A 17,851-nucleotide genomic window follows, 5' to 3' on the forward strand; every position below is an offset into this window, starting at 1 on the left:
AAAATGAAAAATACAACTGAATAAAAAAGAATCCATCGGCAATAGCTCCATAGACTTAAAGCAAAAAAAGTCCTGATTTCTTTTTTTTTAAAGAAACGCTCCAGGAATACCCGACAAATAAAGGAACTGTAAAATATTTATTAGTGTACTTGAAACTAATACACAGTTCCTTTAAAACACAAAACAATCCCTTGTGCAAAAATATAAGTAACATAATTTCAAAATACACACAAACATACCACTAACACCATACTCTAAACCTAATTAAACATATAAATAAAACTCTAACATCGATCGATGAACAAACTATTTGCCTTTCACAAATGCAAAACTAAAACCTAAACCTCTGCAAAAACACTAAATCCAAACACTACATGCACTCTATACTATTTAACTACCTTCAAACTACTCTTAAATGAAAGATTAAATTAATAAAATTAAACTCACCTTAACCGATGCAACGCAGCTTCCAACCGCAAGATTTTCACCATAGAAATGACCTAAAAGAATACGGATAACCTACAAAATAGAACTTAGGGGCATATTATCAAGGGGGTTTATCTCCGCTTTTTTGGCTTTAAAAGCCAAGAAAGCGGAGATAAAATTATCTCCCTATTACCAAGCTGTCGCTAACACCAGTTAGTGACAGCTAATAGGAGATAGCGACCATCTTGGACCCCGCTTTGCATGTCAGTGATATTTATCACTAATGACATGCAAAGTGGGCGTGCCAAGATGTTAGCGACTGGAAACAGTCGCTAACATCGCTATCTCCTATTACCAACTTTTGGAGATATTCGCGCTAAGCGCGAATATCTCCAAAAGCTAACACCTGCCCTGAGCAGTTCTTAACCATGTTATCCAATGGGAGGTGGATAACATGGCTAAGAGCATTAGCTCGATAATGCATGAATATCGCTGACTTTTCAGCGATATTCATGCATTGCGGACGTTTTTTATCGCATTTGCGATAAACCTTGCTAATAGCAAGGTTTATCTGCGATAAAAATCGCCGATTTGCGGTGATAATTTTTGTCTCTAAACAAGTTAGAGACAAAAATTATTGTTAGTTGTTGGTAATATGCCCCTTAGTTTAAAAGATATCTGCCTTAATTAAAATAAAATTATAGTTTTCTTTATTAAAGTCAATGCACATTACAAATATGTTACAAAAAAGTTGTAAAAATAGAAATTAATAATAGAGATTTATAAAAAATAGTTTAAGATATTTTTTAAATGTTAAATTATAATAATAAATATGATAACACAAATAAGATGTATTGTTATAATTAAAAACATATATTAAATTACCGATGTATGTTAACAAAAAGTACTGTTTTCAAATAAAGTGAACAAAATGTATAAATATTAAAAATATATTTTTTATTGCAAAATGATTTAACTACTTAACATTATTTATATTTATAATATAGATAATATTGCACAAAACACAACATTATGGTCCCGATCCCGATCTTGCTTGAAAGGACGGCATCTGTCATGAGCGAGTCCGAGTCGTGAGTGTGATTTCTGACCAACTTGTCCCACCGTAGCAGCGAGCAAGTACGATGTGAATATCGCCTCATGCTCCGTGTGACTCTTACCCATCAGTGAAGCCCTCTGGATGACTGTAACATGGCCAACTCGTGCAGCGCAATGCGTCCAATTTCCGAGCGACCAAGTATGATGCGTGCGTCAAACAGCTGGATCGAATCGGAACCTCCGACTTCTAAAAAGCTCCAGGAAGTTGACTTCAGGGTCCGAAGCAGGCCCCCTTTAGCCCGTAGCCCTACTGCCCTACACATACATGTATGGTACAGGGGCACCATCACATCCCCAAGACAGGGGGCGCCCTTTTCCGCGACGTAGTTTTTCTCAAAGGAAACCTATGTAAGCAACATTCAACATGCTCATATTAACTTCAATGGGGATCTGAGAGACCCGAGTCCATCAACGCATACTTGCATAGTACTCGGGCGCTCAGAGCCCAGGAGCATGAGTCGGTTGGAGAGCTCTACTGGACCAAGGTGGCCGTAACACTGTCTGAGCGAGATTGCAATCGGGCTCTAAGTATTGAAGCATACAATTAATTGTAAAACGTTATACACTGAAAAAATTGTTAAGAAATGTATGTTATTAAAAATGTAACGCATATATAAAAATTCATACTTACATTATAAATAAATAATCTATAACTGTTACCAAAAAATTATATGTTACATTTTTTTTATAAAAAACAATGGATAACTACATCTTTTTGTTGTAAAATTGTAGTCACTATTATACAAAATAGAAAAATGTTGAATGCTAACTATACTTGTATAAATATGTAAAAAATATGCAATATATTAAAAAATACAAAATGTATCTTATTTTCTCTGTATAACAACATATATATCAAAGATTGTAAATAAAATGCATATTATGTATTTTCTTGAGTCTTTGAATCAAAATAAAAACATAAATAACATGTTAACATGTTTCTGTATTTAATTTATAAATCTTTAATTCCAGTATGTCTAATAAAAATAATTATGTAACATTAATTTACTTTTTTTTTTTTTCTTTTTAAAAACCTTTATTGAGTTGATCAAAGTATGACAAGCGCAGGCCTACAACCACAGAGGCCGGCCGCAAACACAGGAATCAGATCAGGAATCATGCACGTATATACGACCAAATAATGTCGACAATACAGATACAGCATGTGATTGTATATGCCTCAACGCAGCAGGATATCAAAGGTTTAATTTTAAAGTTATAAAGAAACAGAAGTGGCTGTACTATCGGTGGCGTCACACCATAACATGAAGTTAAATAGAGATGGGGGGGAGGTACCCCGCAGTGCAAACAAGTCCAGGTGATGAGCAATATGAATCTTGGGCACACTATGCCCGCCGAGGCTGACGAGGAATAAAAAAACAATGTAATAACAAGCGATGTGCGAGCACACCCTCCCGAAAACCCACCCTCCGGAGACAGTAAGGTATAGGCAAGTATAGACGCCAAACAGAGAAAGAAAAAAGGATAAGGAGAGACAGCCAACCCTACTGTAAGGAAGGAAGAACCCTACCCGAAGAAGAGGAAAGAAAGAAAGGGGACCATAGAACAAAACAAACTAAAATAACAAACCCCCCCAACACCCGCCACCCTGCACCCCTGTAATGGCTACGGCCTACCCCACTAACAGTGTGCCTGTCGCCCCGGAACACCCCAAAGAAGGGAAATAAAGAAAGCGGAGGAGGAGAAGAACAAACATACTCCCGGCCACCTATACCCCCCACCATTAGCGACCTCCTCAAAACATATTGTCCATTATTAAAAGCAAGTATTAGGCACCGATATGGGGAGGACCTCAACCAAAACCACCCGACTCCCAGTGAGATACACGGTACAATCCTGGCATAGATCACAAAGCGTAGCTAACCCCAAAAGTCAAAGACAACCATGACAGTTTGGTTCTTCACGATAATCTACGTCGCCAAAGCCAGCAATCTCGCAGGAAGCGAAGCGTCCCAGATAATACAAAGCAGTGGCATCGGATCTAGGGCAGGATACAAGATGAAGTCAGCCCTGACCAGTGCGATTCTTTATGAAAACCCATGCCACCCAAACCACAGTACTTATGTGGTAATCGAAACGTCCTGAGCAGTTCGAAGCAGCTGAATCGGACCGAGGACAGGATACAAGATGGCGGCATCCACAGGACCAACGGGGAAAGATGAAGAAGATAAGCAAACCTCTCCGTCGGTCACGAAAGAGCTGTTCTTGGCGATCAAAACCTTCGGCAACGATGTTTCGCCGATCAGGAGTCATACCGGGAAAGCTAACTACGGTCTTAGGTGCAAAATCCACGAGGCCAAAATCATCGACGTGAGCTGAGTCAGGCTGCCGCGCGGGAACCTCAGAACAGTAGGCCAAATCTTCCACTGGAACCACAGAAGGCCGATCGTGTGTCGCAGCATCATCGTCCGGTCGCAAGCAGATATTTCCCAGCGTCTCTGACATTCGGTCATACGTGACTGTAAATTGGGAGTGGAGCGTCCCAATGGCGGCCATCACGGACCTCAACGATGGTGCGCCATCTGTCCTCTCCATCTCCCCCCCCCAAAGAGACGAAGCAGGACTCGAGCCCCAGACTCACTTCCGAGGCTCCAGGCACACACTAAGCCAATGGCAACAGCAGGCGCTCCCTCAGCTGGTGAGCACGACACCTTCGCCGACCGCGGGGGCCCCCCCTTCAACACCGCCATCCCCAGCAGGGTCTCCGGGCGAGCGGCCCCCGACCGCGGCGCACGATGCACACCCTGTGTCACGAGACCGAGTCCTCAGTGCCAGCTGGTAACTGGATTGCAGATCGGAGATGCAGAAAAAGATCCGAGTACGGAAGACCGGACGAAACACTGGTTCCACAGCCGCTGTTGATCAATTCCAGCCCGGATGGGCTAGAAATCGAGGTCCCGGCTTCAGCCCTGGAGTAGGCCGAAAATGGAACAAGACATAACTCCGCCACCCAGTATGTTAGGGAGTCCGGGATTGCACCACCGGTATCAGGCGAGCTTCATACACACGGGAGTCCGGCGTAGGTAAAGGATAAATGACAGGATATGCGAGCTGCCGGCGGAGGTCAACGGAGCCGGGAGCTTAAGCAGCCATCTTGGATCGTAGCGTAGCTCCTCCCCCATTAATTTACTTTTATACAAATGTATAATTATATCAATAAGCTTACTCCAAAATAATAAATACATTTTTAACTATTCCCACTATATTAACTCCGGGAAGATGCAGGACACAAAGGGCCCCATTAGGATAGTGGGTGGAAAATCACCCCGACCCCCATGGAGGCGGTAAAAAACAACAAATTAGGATCAACCGCCAAAAAAGACCAACCGCGGCAGTAGCGGGCTAACAAAAACCACCTGACGCGGGCGGTGACGTCCAAAAAAACGACCGTGGCGGTCGGAAACGCAGCGGAAAAGCTACAACTCACCGCAAGCATAGCGGAGACACCGCACGGGAAATTAGGATATCCCCGATGGTCCCACGGTATGATCCGCTGTTTCCGACTGCCACGGTCTCACACAGGAGTGAATGGGAGAGAAAGCGGAAGAGCTGCAGCATAGCCACTGCAGCGGACGGTACATGAAAAACATGGCGGACAATGCCAAAACACCGCAACGATGCCAAACTTAGCACAAATCAAAGTAGCCATGTCCTCCAAATACACGAAACACATATCAACGAAAAAACAAATGCTAAAAAAACATGCAATTCCTAGGACTACGCCCACAACACACCTGAGAGCAAAATCCCATTTGGACACACCCACACATCTGAGTATAAAAACAGCCCCTTTACTGTCCACAATCCTTTGCAACACCACACCAGAAGAGGAGGGCATACACCAGATCTGACAGGAGAGGCAAAAGAACACAGCACACACACCACCACCACCATCACTACCATCATCACTACCACCATCAGACCAGCACCAACAATTCTCCGGCACTCAACACACCTCACACATCAATACCACACCCACCACACACACCCCTGCACCCACAAACACTTAAAATACCACGCACCATAGCAGCACATAAAATGCCCAATTCACAAAGAGTGAGTTGACAGTCATTGTCAATGAGATAGTGAGAGTGGAACCACAATTGTTTGGTAGCCTGGTCCAACAGACCCCATTAGCAACAAGGACACAAATGTGGGAAAGGATTGTTCAAAGGGTCAATGCAGTAGGGATCACCCGCGATCGAAGTAGGAGATCAGGAAGCGGTGGCATGATCTCAAGAGTGTTGTCAAAGAGAGGAGAGCAAGAACCGGGAGCTGGCTGAAAATACTGGCAGTGGCCCTCCCATTCCACCAAAACCATTCACACAATGGGAGGAGAAGGTGCTTGTCATACTGCATCCTGAGAGTCTCACAGGAGTATCCGGGGGAGTGGAGGCTGGTAAGTACAAACAAATATTAACCAACACACTGATAAGTACTTCCTTGCACGACCCAAACACCTTTGCATTTTCCACCCTCACCTAACAGGTAGCTAGTCATCTTGCTTGGGAGGCCCTGTTTGGGGGTGGGAGGCCTGTAGCATGACTCCCACCATGCCCCCTGTCCCACACCTAAGCAGGATAGAGACCCCCCCACCCAGGAGCATGTGTCAGCCATTGCATTGTTCACCAAACAAACTTACAGGTAGGTAGCCATCTTGCTTAGGAGGCTTGTTTGGCGGTGGGAGGCCTGCACTCCTACTCCCACCATGCCCCCTGTCCCACACCCCAGCAGCATGGAGGCCTCCCCCACCCAGGAGCATGTGTCAGCCATTGCACTGTTCATCCTCACCTAACAGGTAGGTAGCCATCTTCCCTGTTCTGGCTGTTTGGGGGTGGGAGGGCTGTACCACGACTCCCGCCATGTACCCTGTCCCACACCTGAGCAGGATATAGCCCTCCCCCACCCAGGAGCATGAGTCAGCCATTGCTTTTTTCACCAAACAAACTTACAGGTAGGTAGCCATCTTGCTTAGGAGGCTTGTTTGGGGTTGGGAGGCCTGTACTCCTACTCCCACCATGCCCCCTGTCCCACACTCCAGCATCATGGAGGCCTCCTCCACCCAGGAGCATGTGTCAGCCAGTGCACTATTCACCCTTACCTAACAGGTAGGTAGCCATTTTCCCTGTTCTGGCTGTTTGGGGGTGGGAGGGCTGTACCACGACTCCCACCATGCCCCCTCTACCACACCTGAGCAGGATAGAGCCCTCCCCCACCCAGGAGCATGTGTCAGCTATTGCACTGTTCAACCTCACCTAACAGGTAGGTAGCCATCTTCCCTGTTCTGGCTGTTTGGGGTGGGAGGGCTGTTCCACGACTCCCACCATGCCCCCTGCCCCACACCTAAGCAGGATAGAGGCCTCCCCCACCCAGGAGCATGTGTCAGCCATTGCACTGTTCACCCTCACCTAACAGGTAGGTCGCCAGCTTCCCTGTTCTGGCTGTTTGGGGGTGGGAGGGCTGTACCATGACTCCCACCATGCCCCCTGTCCCACACCTGAGCATGATAGAGCCCTCCCCCACCCAGGAACATATGTCAGCCATTGCATGGTTCACCAAACAAACTTACATGTAGTTAGCCATCTTGCTTAGGAGGCTTGTTTGGGGGTGGGAGGCCTGCACTCCTACTCCCACCATGCCCCCTGTCCCACACCCCTGCAGCATGGAGGCCTCTCCCACCCAAGAGCATGTGTCAGCCATTGCACTGTTCACCCTCACCTAACAGGTAGGTAGCCATCTTACTTGGGAGGCCCTGTTTGGGGGTGGGAGGGCTGTACCACGACTCCCACCATGCCCCCTGTCACACACCCCAGCAGCACTGAGGCCGCCCCCCATCCAGGAGCATGTGTCAGCCAATGCACTGCTCACCCTCACCTAACAGGTAGGTAGCCATCTTCCCTGTTCTGGCTGTTTGGGGGTGACAGGGTTGTACCACGACTCCCACCATGCCCCCTGTCCAACACCCCAGCAACATGGAGCACTCCCTCCCACCCAGGAGCACCTGGAAGCCATTGCATAGTTTACCCAACAAACTTACAGGTAGGTAGCAATCTTCGCTGGTCTGGCTCTTTTGGGGGTGGGAGACCTACATCACTACACACAGCACCAATTGCATGCAATGCATCAATACATGTACATGTATGACATGTACGAGTATTTGATGTTCCTCTGCACCATATAATAACGCACAGTATTGAACTTAATAATAATAGTGAAGTTGTCTCAATTGTGTAGTGTACAGACAGTCGATGACACACAGCTAACCGAATACTTGCACAGTGCCCAACACTGACCATTCCCCATCTAATCCACAGGTGATGAAGAACACGATGCTGAGGACAACAACGAACAGCAGAGGCAGTCTACACCCCCGGTACATGGACTCTCGGATGTTGACTCACAGGATAGTTTGGACGATGAGCTCCAGCCCAGCCCATCTGGTGTGCCAGGGACCAACAGGTCCCAGGCCCCAATCCTCCCAATCACCACGTCTTCGGCAACAACAACAGCACAGCAGACCCCTGCAGTCACGGCCTTTGCCTCCACCGCTGCCACCTCCGCCACCACCACCACCAGTACAACCTGCAGCACCCTCCCTGTCCTAGGGGATGGCCAGGACACACCAACAACTGTGGAAGGCAGGGAGAGTGTGCGGGGACCCACAGTGGTGAGGCAACAGGTCTTTCGCAGCAGGGCAGGTGGGAGGGCCAGGGTCACCCCCAGACCTCATGAGGTTGGCACACCATCCCTGGACCACTTCACCAGAGTCATCGGGGGATATGAACAGGTCCAGGGACAAAGTGGCCGGTCTGACGAACTATTACGTGAGCTCATCCTGCAGAAGAGGTCCATCGACACACGCATTGGACAAATGGTGGACCTCATGGCCCAGCAAGTGGAGTTACTGAGGGACAGGCCTGCTTCCCAAACAACATCTCCGCCCCCTCTGTTGTGCTGCAGGATGACAGTGCACCATCCTCTCCCGCGGCCACGGAGAGGGGTGTGTCCTCAGACGCCGCTGGCCATGCAGCAGGCCCCACCCGCCAAAGCGATCAAAGGGGCGTCCAAAGAAAGCCTGGGAGTCTCTGGAGGCAAAGCACCATCCACACGCCAGTCAGGGAGCCTTTCTTGATAATATGGCCCAGAGTTCTGTATAGCATAACATAACATGTGTATTTGTAAAGCGCACGTTACCCAGAGGTCTCTTGGGGCTGAATAACAGATGTTCATTGTATAGGTTCACATGTGAAATGTCACTGCCACATTTTCACACGCAGGTGATTCAAGATGTGCCTTTCTGTACCATCCGCGCATAGCCCTTCACAACAACAGCAATCACACCAGACAATGTTCAAGTCATACCTCTTCACCCACCTTCAAGTGAAGTAACGGGTGATGAGCTGTTGACGCATGTCAACTCCTTCCTCCTCTCCACTGTCCTCATCACTGGACTCAGGGCCCTGAACAGGCGGGGGCCTTGGGTCCTCACCATCATCCAGGAGCTGGGGAATCCCCTTGAGATTGGCCATGTTGTGCAGCATACAGCATGCTAGTATGACAGTTCACCACCAGTCCTGTCAAGGCAGCTGAATCTTGACTTGAGCAGACCAAAAGTCCATTCAATGACACGTCAGGTCCTGCCATGGGCCTCATTGTACCTGACGTCAGCCGTGGTCCTGGGATTCCGTAGTGGGCTCAGCAGCCATGGATGGCTGGGATATGCAGAGTCACCTGTGAATGACTAACAAACATTGCAATGTTGTACAGGCAGAGGGCAACAGGTCATACACACAGCATGCCATATCACTAGGCATACTCATCCACAATCCAAGCACGCTCGGGAAGCAGATTTGCCATCATCCGGGGCACCATACTGTTCCTCAGGATGTACGAATCATGGGCTGAGCCAGGGAATCTTACACACACATGTGAAATGGTCATGTCCACAAGGAACACCACCGGCACATTCATCGAATGATAATGTTTACGATTTCTAAAAATTTGCTCAATCGCCTGTGGTGGCACCAGACCAACATGGGTGCAATCGATGGCACCAACAACATGGGGGATGTGCCTAAGGGGATAGAAGTCACCCTTCACACCGGCCAATTCTGCTTCCCTGGGGAAATGTATGTATCGATCCTTATATATTATCATGGCTGCAAGAACATCCCTCAGCACCAGGCTGAACATGGGTTGCGACATCCCTGCAGCGCTGGCCACGGTCTCCTGGAAGGATCTAGTTGCAAAAAAGTGGAGGGCTGCCATCACTTTGTATGTGGGTGTGAATGCTGTTGGGTAGTGGCGAAGAGGTTGCAGGTGGGGCTCCAACAGATCACAAAGGGTCTTCATTGTCAGTCTGTCGAGGCGGGATTTGCGAATGATCGCTATATCCTCCATGTCCTCCAGCACTGTCAGGTGACATATGAGATTAGGCCTCCTCCTAGTTGAGATGTAAATGGACAAATGTCAAATGAACTTAATAATAATAGTGAAGTTGTCTCAATTGTGTAGTGTACAGACAGTCGATGACACACAGCTAACCGAATACTTGCACAGTGCCCAACACTGACCATTCCCCATCTAATCCACAGGTGATGAAGAACACGATGCTGAGGACAACAACGACCAGCAGAGGCAGTCTACACCCCCGGTACATGGACTCTCGGATGTTGACTCACAGGATAGTTTGGACAATGAGCTCCAGGCCAGCCCATCTGGTGTGCCAGGGACCAACAGGTCCCAGGCCCCAATCCTCCCCACCACCATGTCTGCGGCAACAACAACAGCACAGCAGACCCCTGCAGTCACGGCCTTTGCCTCCACCATTGTCACCTCCGCCACCACCACCACCACCACCACCAGTACAACCTGCAGCACCCTCCCTGTCCTAGGGGATGACCAGGACACACCAACAACTGTGGAAGGCAGGGAGAGTGTGCGGGGACCCACAGTGGTGAGGCAATAGGTCTTTGGCAGCAGGGCAGGTGGGAGGGCCAGGGTCACCCCCAGACCTCAGGAGGTCGGCACACCATCCCTGGACCACTTCACCAGAGTCATCGGGGAATATGAACAGGTCCAGGGACAAAGTGGCCAGTCTGACGAACTATTACGTGAGCTCATCCTGCAGAAGAGGTCCATCGACACACGCATTGGACAAATGGTGGACCTCATGGCCCAGCAAGTGGCGTTACTGAGGGACAGGCCTGCTTCCCAAACAACATCTCCGCCCCCTCTGTTGTGCTGCAGGATGACAGTGCACCATCCTCTCCCGCAGCCACGGAGAGGGGTGTGTCCTCAGACGCCGCTGGCCATGCAGCAGGCCCCACCCGCCAAAGCGATCAAAGGGGCGTCCAAAGAAGAGCCTGGGAGTCTCTGGAGGCAAAGCACCATCCACACGCCAGTCAGGGAGCCTTTCTTGATAATATGGCCCAGAGTTCTGTATAGCATAACATAACATGTGTATTTGTAAAGCGCACGTTACCCAGAGGTCTCTTGGGGCTGAATAACAGATGTTCATTGGATAGGTTCAGATGTGAAATGTCACTGCCACATTTTCACACGCAGGTGATTCAACAGGTGCCTGTCTGTACCATCCGCGCATAGCCCTTCACAACAACAGCAATCACACCAGACAATGTTCAAGTCATACCTCTTCACCCACCTTCAAGTGAAGTAACGGGTGATGAGCTGTTGACGCATGTCAACTCCTTCCTCCTCTCCACTCTCCTCATCACTGGACTCAGGGCCCTGAACAGGCGGGGGGCCTTGGATCCTCACCATTATCCAGGAGCTGGGGAATCCCCTTGAGATTGGCCATGTTGTGCAGCATACAGCATGCTAGTATGACAGTTCACCACCAGTCCTGTCAAGGCAGCTGAATCTTGACTTGAGCAGACCAAAAGTCCGTTCAATGACACGTCAGGTCCTGCCATGGGCCTCATTGTACCTGACGTCAGCCATGGTCCTGGGATTCCGTAGTGGGCTCAGCAGCCATGGATGGCTGGGATATGTAGAGTCACCTGTGAATGACAAACAAACACTGCAATGTTGTACAGGCAGAGGGCAACAGGTCATACACACAGCATGCCATATCACTAGGCATGCTCATCCACAATCCAAGCACACTCGGGAAGCAGATTTGCCATCATCCGGGGCACCACACTGTTCCTCAGGATGTACGAATCATGGGCTGAGCCAGGGAATCTTACACACACATGTGAAATGGTCATGTCCACAAGGAACACCACCTGCACATTCATCGAATGATAATGTTTACGATTTCTAAAAAGTTGCTCAATCGCCTGTGGTGGCACCAGACCAACATGGGTGCAATCGATGGCACCAACAACATGGGGGATGTGCCTAAGGGGATAGAAGTCACCCTTCACACCGGCCAATTCTGCTTCCCTGGGGAAATGTATGTATCGATCCTTATATATTATCATGGCTGCAAGAACATCCCTCAGCACCAGGCTGAACATGGGTTGTCACATCCCTGCAGCGCTGGCCACGGTCTCCTGGAAGGATCTAGTTGCAAAAAAGTGGAGGGCTGCCATCACTTTGTATGTGGGTGTGAATGCTGTTGGGTAGTGGCGAAGAGGTTGCAGGTGGGGCTCCAACAGATCACAAAGGGTCTTCATTGTCAGTCTGTTGAGGCGGGATTTGCGAATGATCGCTATATCCTCCATGTCCTCCAGCACTGTCAGGTGACGTTTGAGATTAGGCCTCCTCCTAGTTGAGATGTAAATGGACAAATGTCAATGGCAGCCATCATGAGATGGCCACAGCACATACAATTAGGGATGTCATGGAAAACCAAAGACTACCATGAGAGATGCGTGGCACACCCGGTTACATGGGTAGACATTTGAGACACACAGAGGGCACACCTCTCCATTTACAATACACAAGTGCCGCAAACAACACATAGGTCAATGAGAATGCACACATATAGAACCCCACATTTCACATGTGCACGCCTCGTACCGTGCCATCCATAAATGTGTGTAAAATGACCATAGCTGTCTCATACCCATCTGCTGTACCTGTCACACCTCAATACATCATGTGAACTTGGCACACATCCACAACCCAATGATCACAGTAGCTGGAAAACTGTCACCTGTGTGCATGAGCTGATATGGTAGCACAAGTAAGTAACAACACCATACAGTGAGACAAGCCTTGCCAAGGTAAGCACTGACCCACAACACATTGATTTGTCACACATTATTGACAGCAGCTTAACACTGTGAAGCATCATCAAACATCAAATGCATAAGTGACATGGCAGGGACCACAGACCAATGTGTGTCACACATAACGTGCATTCACCTGTGGATTATATGGAATAATGGCATTGTGTGCGCAATGATGTGTCCTTAACCATGTTACTGCTGTGTACTGATGCAGTGCTCATGATGGACATCCCCATTGCATGTGCCCCAAATCGTGGAAGCTACCGCCTGGCCACGGCGGTGAGGCACCAGCCCACCCCCTTCACAAGTGCGGTAGCCATTGGCATGGAGACATGGGTAGATGGCGGTGGGCATGCTCCGCCACCCAAATCGCGGTAGCTACCGCATGGCCACGGTGGTTCCACACCGCCATGGGGTATTTCCTACAGCCAATGGGAGTGATGATTGCGGTGGCATGATGCAGTTTTGAAAATAGCGGAAGGCGTGCTCCGCCACCGCAGAGGCGGTCATTGGATGCTTTTGAACAATGCACCATCGCTGTAGCGCACCCCGGGACCCTGCGGTGTATCACCGCCATGGAGCATTGCCTACAGCCAATGGCAGCGATGATTGCGGTGGCATGATGCAGTTTTGAAAATCGCGGAAGGCGTGCTCCGCCACCACAGAGGCGGTCATTGGATGCTTTTAAATGAGGCAGACCTGGACAACCAATTGTTGCAGATTTGCATCTTACAAACGACCCCAGGGGGCTATGAAATCTGTGGGAGTGAGCCTCACATTTCTACTGCTCACAGTGCCTGCTGCCTGGGACCCTCTCCTGCTACTGCCTCAAGTGCCTGCTGCTTGGGACTCTCTCCTGCTGCTGCCTCAAGTGCCTGCTGCCTGGGACCCTCTTCTGCTGCTGCCTCAAGTGCCTGCTGCCTGGGACCCTCTCCTATTTCTGCCTCAAGTGCCTGCTGCCTGGGACCCTTTCCTGCTGCTGCCTCAAGTGCCTGCTGCCTGGGACCCCTCACCATTCACTTCCACCACAGGTGTTCCATGTCCACAGGGATGGCAAGGACAAAGAAGAGCTGTGCCAGTCCATTCACAACCGAGGAGCTGGAGGTTCTAGTGGACGAGGTGCTGGCATAGTACCCAAGGCTGTATGGTGGCCTCAATGTAGTGGTAAGTCATCATTAAGGGAGCTGTAAGGCAAGGGGTGTCAGACATGTAGTTGAGCTGCTGCAGTATATGCCTGAGGGTGTGGGGTTGTGTCATATACTGACAAACAAACTGTCTCCAGGGCAAGGGAGTGTGTGTGTCCCAATGTCACTGTTTTCCCTGCCTGCAGTTGTATGTGTGAGTGGAGTGTGTTACATTGTCAGCCATACAGAGCCACAGGATGTTCGGCATGTAGGTGCCAGGGCAGTAATTGCTTGGGTGAATGTTTCTGTGTGCCCCTGTTGTCCAACTCCGTGTGAAATCTGAGACTAGGGCCAGTGCCTGCCCACCCAAACGAGAACACATCACCAAACTTACATGGTCCTTGGTCCTGTTCATTCACACTGAATAGTAGATATGCACCATCTCAGCCCTGTATGACTGCACACAAACACACTTCTGTAGATGGATATTTTGTTGGTGAGTCCATGTGCCCGGAAGCCATACACATTACAAACACATATGTTCACAGGACATGTTCATTGAATGCTGCCCAGTCATGCACACAGTGCTTCTAGACACAGACACAGGTAGATATGTGATGTATGTAGTGGGCAGATATGCATGGGACTGGTGATGTCTGCAAGCCACTGAGGGGGTTCAGTGCAGTCATCCTGCATGTGTTTGACATTATCAGGGACCCTCTACGCCCTCATGTATGCATGCAATCACATCTGTTTGGCCCATGCAGAGTGCCCTTGTGAGGTGTCCCCCAGTTTGGGATGGAGGGAGATTACAATAGGTCCTGAGTCTGTGTCTTGCTACTGTACTGATAGATGTTGGTACATAACACTGTGTTACTGGTCATTTACCCTTCTTTTCTCCCATACCTGCAGCTCAAGGTACACCAGCATAAGGCCGTGTAGAGGTCCATTGCAGCAAAGGTGCGAGCCCTGGGGGTATGCAACCGACGACGCACCCACTGCCACAAGAGGTGGGACGACATCAGCCGGCTGGCAAAGAACGTGGCAGAGATGACTTTGGGGCTGCTACCGCGCACTGGGTGTTTGGCACGGCGCAACTTAACACTACTGATGGTCTGCATATTGGCAGTGACTAATCCGGAGCTGGATGCACGTCTGAAGGAGCATCGCCAGCAAGGCAGGGGTGAGTATTTGAGGAGGGTGACTTTGGCTGGGAGCGGATGCATGTGTACAGGGACTGTGGCAGCGGTGGCCCATGTGATATTCGTGTGGTGGTGCTGTGCTGTGTCATCTGAGTGGCTGCTGGGATATGTGCTAATGTCAGGCATTGGGCCAAACTGCCCTTACAAATCTGATCCTCCCTGCTGTACTTTCTCATAGCCAGATGTGTTAGGATCCACATGGTCATTCAGCATTGGTATAGTGTGGGGAATCTATTAGGTGGTGAACAGCAGGGTCCACTATCTGAGTGTGACTTTATGTATGCCTACTTTGCATTCACCATAATCGGTGAGGCCCACACATATGACAACAAGGTGCCCCAGAGTACCACATGGTTCTTGGTATGGCCTACTTGGCATTGTGGACTGTCATGTCCTAATAGGTGTGTGTGTTGTCCCCTCCTGTTCCCTGAAGATCTGTCAGTGGCAATGAGTGTTGTCCCCACATCATGTCCCAAGGTGTGGGCAGGGCAAGTTGTGTGTCTGGTACACTTCATCCACGGGCAGGGTGTTTTGCTGTGTGGCCTCAACATGGCTCAGTCATGGCAGATATTCAGTGTTACAGGCACTGTTGTGGTCTATGTAGTGTGTTGCTACAATGTGATTGCAGGGTGTGGTGGTCACCAAGTTGATTTGGGCATCCCTTGTACTGTATTAATTGCATTGTTTTGTCCTGATGCTGACAGTAACACAACCCTGCATCTATCTCTCATGCAGAATCGCCAGTGGACATGGAGGAACGGGAGCGGGGACACCAGTAGTGGCGAGAGTAGCACCACAGCTGCACCAGAGGCCAGTGACACAGAGCTCACCAGCGCATCTGAAGGGGACGGTAGTATGCAGGAGGAATCCGTGGCTGAGACACAGAGTACTACATCATCTGATGCCAGCGGTGATGCATCCACGTTGGCAGGCACAGTGGATGGGGAGACAGCAACATCATCTACCACACACCTCCCATCTGGTGCTGCCCGTGTCCGTGTCAGTAAGAGGGGACGAGTTACATTCATACCTGGCACTGCTGAGCCAGCCCCTGTCCCCCCTGCTGCCCTCAGTGCTGAGTCTGTAGAGCTCCTGCGCCAGCTTTGTGTGGGCCAGACTGCCCTGCTCAATGCCTTCAGTGACCATAACAAGAAATTAGGCCAGGCGGTTGCCTACATGGAGGGCATACACTCTGACATGGGTGGGCTACACCGTACTGTCCAGGCTTTGTCATCCACAGTGACGCCTGCCCTTCAACAGGCACATGCTCCCATTCCTGCTCAAGCGCCTTTGTCCATCCCCCAGTCAGTGGCTACATCAGATGACAGTGACCACGGTTTGCATGCGTCACAGACACGATACAGCACAAGGAGCAAACAGCAGACACAACCCAAGCGGTCCCGCCCACAGACACCATCCCCACAGAAGAGCAGAGCCACCCCAGAATGCAAGGGTAAGAGCCTGTCAGGGAAGTGCAAGGCTGAAAAGGCAATGAGGCTGACATCAGGCTCACATGCCTCAGAGGCATCACCAGCAAAGGACTCTCCTGTCCCTAAAACTTCCCCCAGAGCGAGCTGTGCAGTGTCTGTGCCCACTGAGGAGCTGTTGTATAGCAAGGGTACACCTAGGAAGGGCACAGGGCCACATCCCCCCACCACATCAACTCCAAATCCGAGCCCAGTGAAGCAGGTGGAGGAGGGCACTGTAGGGATCACCACTGGCAAAGAAGCAAAGGAGGGCACTGTAGGTGGGACACCTGGCAAACAGGGGAAGGTGGTCCAGAGGCGTAGCCAGAAAAAGCATTCTGCAGGATCCAGCACGTCACCAGAGGTAGTGCCAGTGTCTGCACCTGATGTGGGACAGTTGGTGTGTGTGCCTGTTGTGTCATCACCAGTTCCCTTTACTCCCAAGACAGGGAAGCCATTTCATATTCCCAAAAAGTGGAAGGGCACCCCTCCAACCTCCCCCGCCCACACTGTGTCACAGGTCTGCATGACTCCACCTCCACGTGCCACTATACCACCTGGTCCAAACAACCCTCCAGCTTGCCAAACAACTGATAGCCCTACATCACCTGGGCCTCTGTCTCCCCAGTCAAGTGTTCCTCCTGTCCCTGACACACAGCCAGCTCCAAGTCCGCCTGAGAGCCAAATGTGAGTGGCAGTCCCCCTCATACACCTGTCTCTCATACAGGTGTGCTAGTCCTGCCATTGTTTGCCACCTGGGTGTGTTGCTGGTCATGGAAGGGTGCGTTCAAACACACTCACTGTACTTGCTGTGTCCCCTGCCATGGACACTGGCCCTGTTGCTCTGCTGTGTTGTTCTCTCTCCTGTGCCATGGACACTGGCTCTGTTGCTCTGCTGTGTTGGACTCTCCCCTGTGCCATGGACACTGGCTCTGTCGCTCTGCTGTGTTGTACTCTCCCCTGTGCCATGGACACTGGCCCTGTTGCTCTGCTGTGTTGGACTCTCCCCTGTGCCATGGACACTGGCCCTGTTGCTCTGCTGTGTTGGAGTCTCCCCTGTGCCATGCCCACTGGCCTTCCTGTTTGTAGTTTGCCTGTGCAGATTATCTTGCATATGATCAGCATTTTGTGCCTTGCTCTTGTCTACTGTTGTTCTACTGTCACATCTGTGCAATATGTGAATAAAGACAGTTACTCTGTTGTGTGTTTTGTCAGTGTCCTTGCTGATTAAAGTTATTTTGGTGTGTGCTGTTGGTTGCCTGTGCCCCACGCTCTATGTGTCACTTCAACATTGA

This window comes from Lissotriton helveticus, chromosome 5_1 (assembly GCF_964261635.1).
Source record: "Lissotriton helveticus chromosome 5_1, aLisHel1.1, whole genome shotgun sequence".
NCBI classification, from domain to species: Eukaryota; Metazoa; Chordata; class Amphibia; order Caudata; family Salamandridae; genus Lissotriton; species Lissotriton helveticus.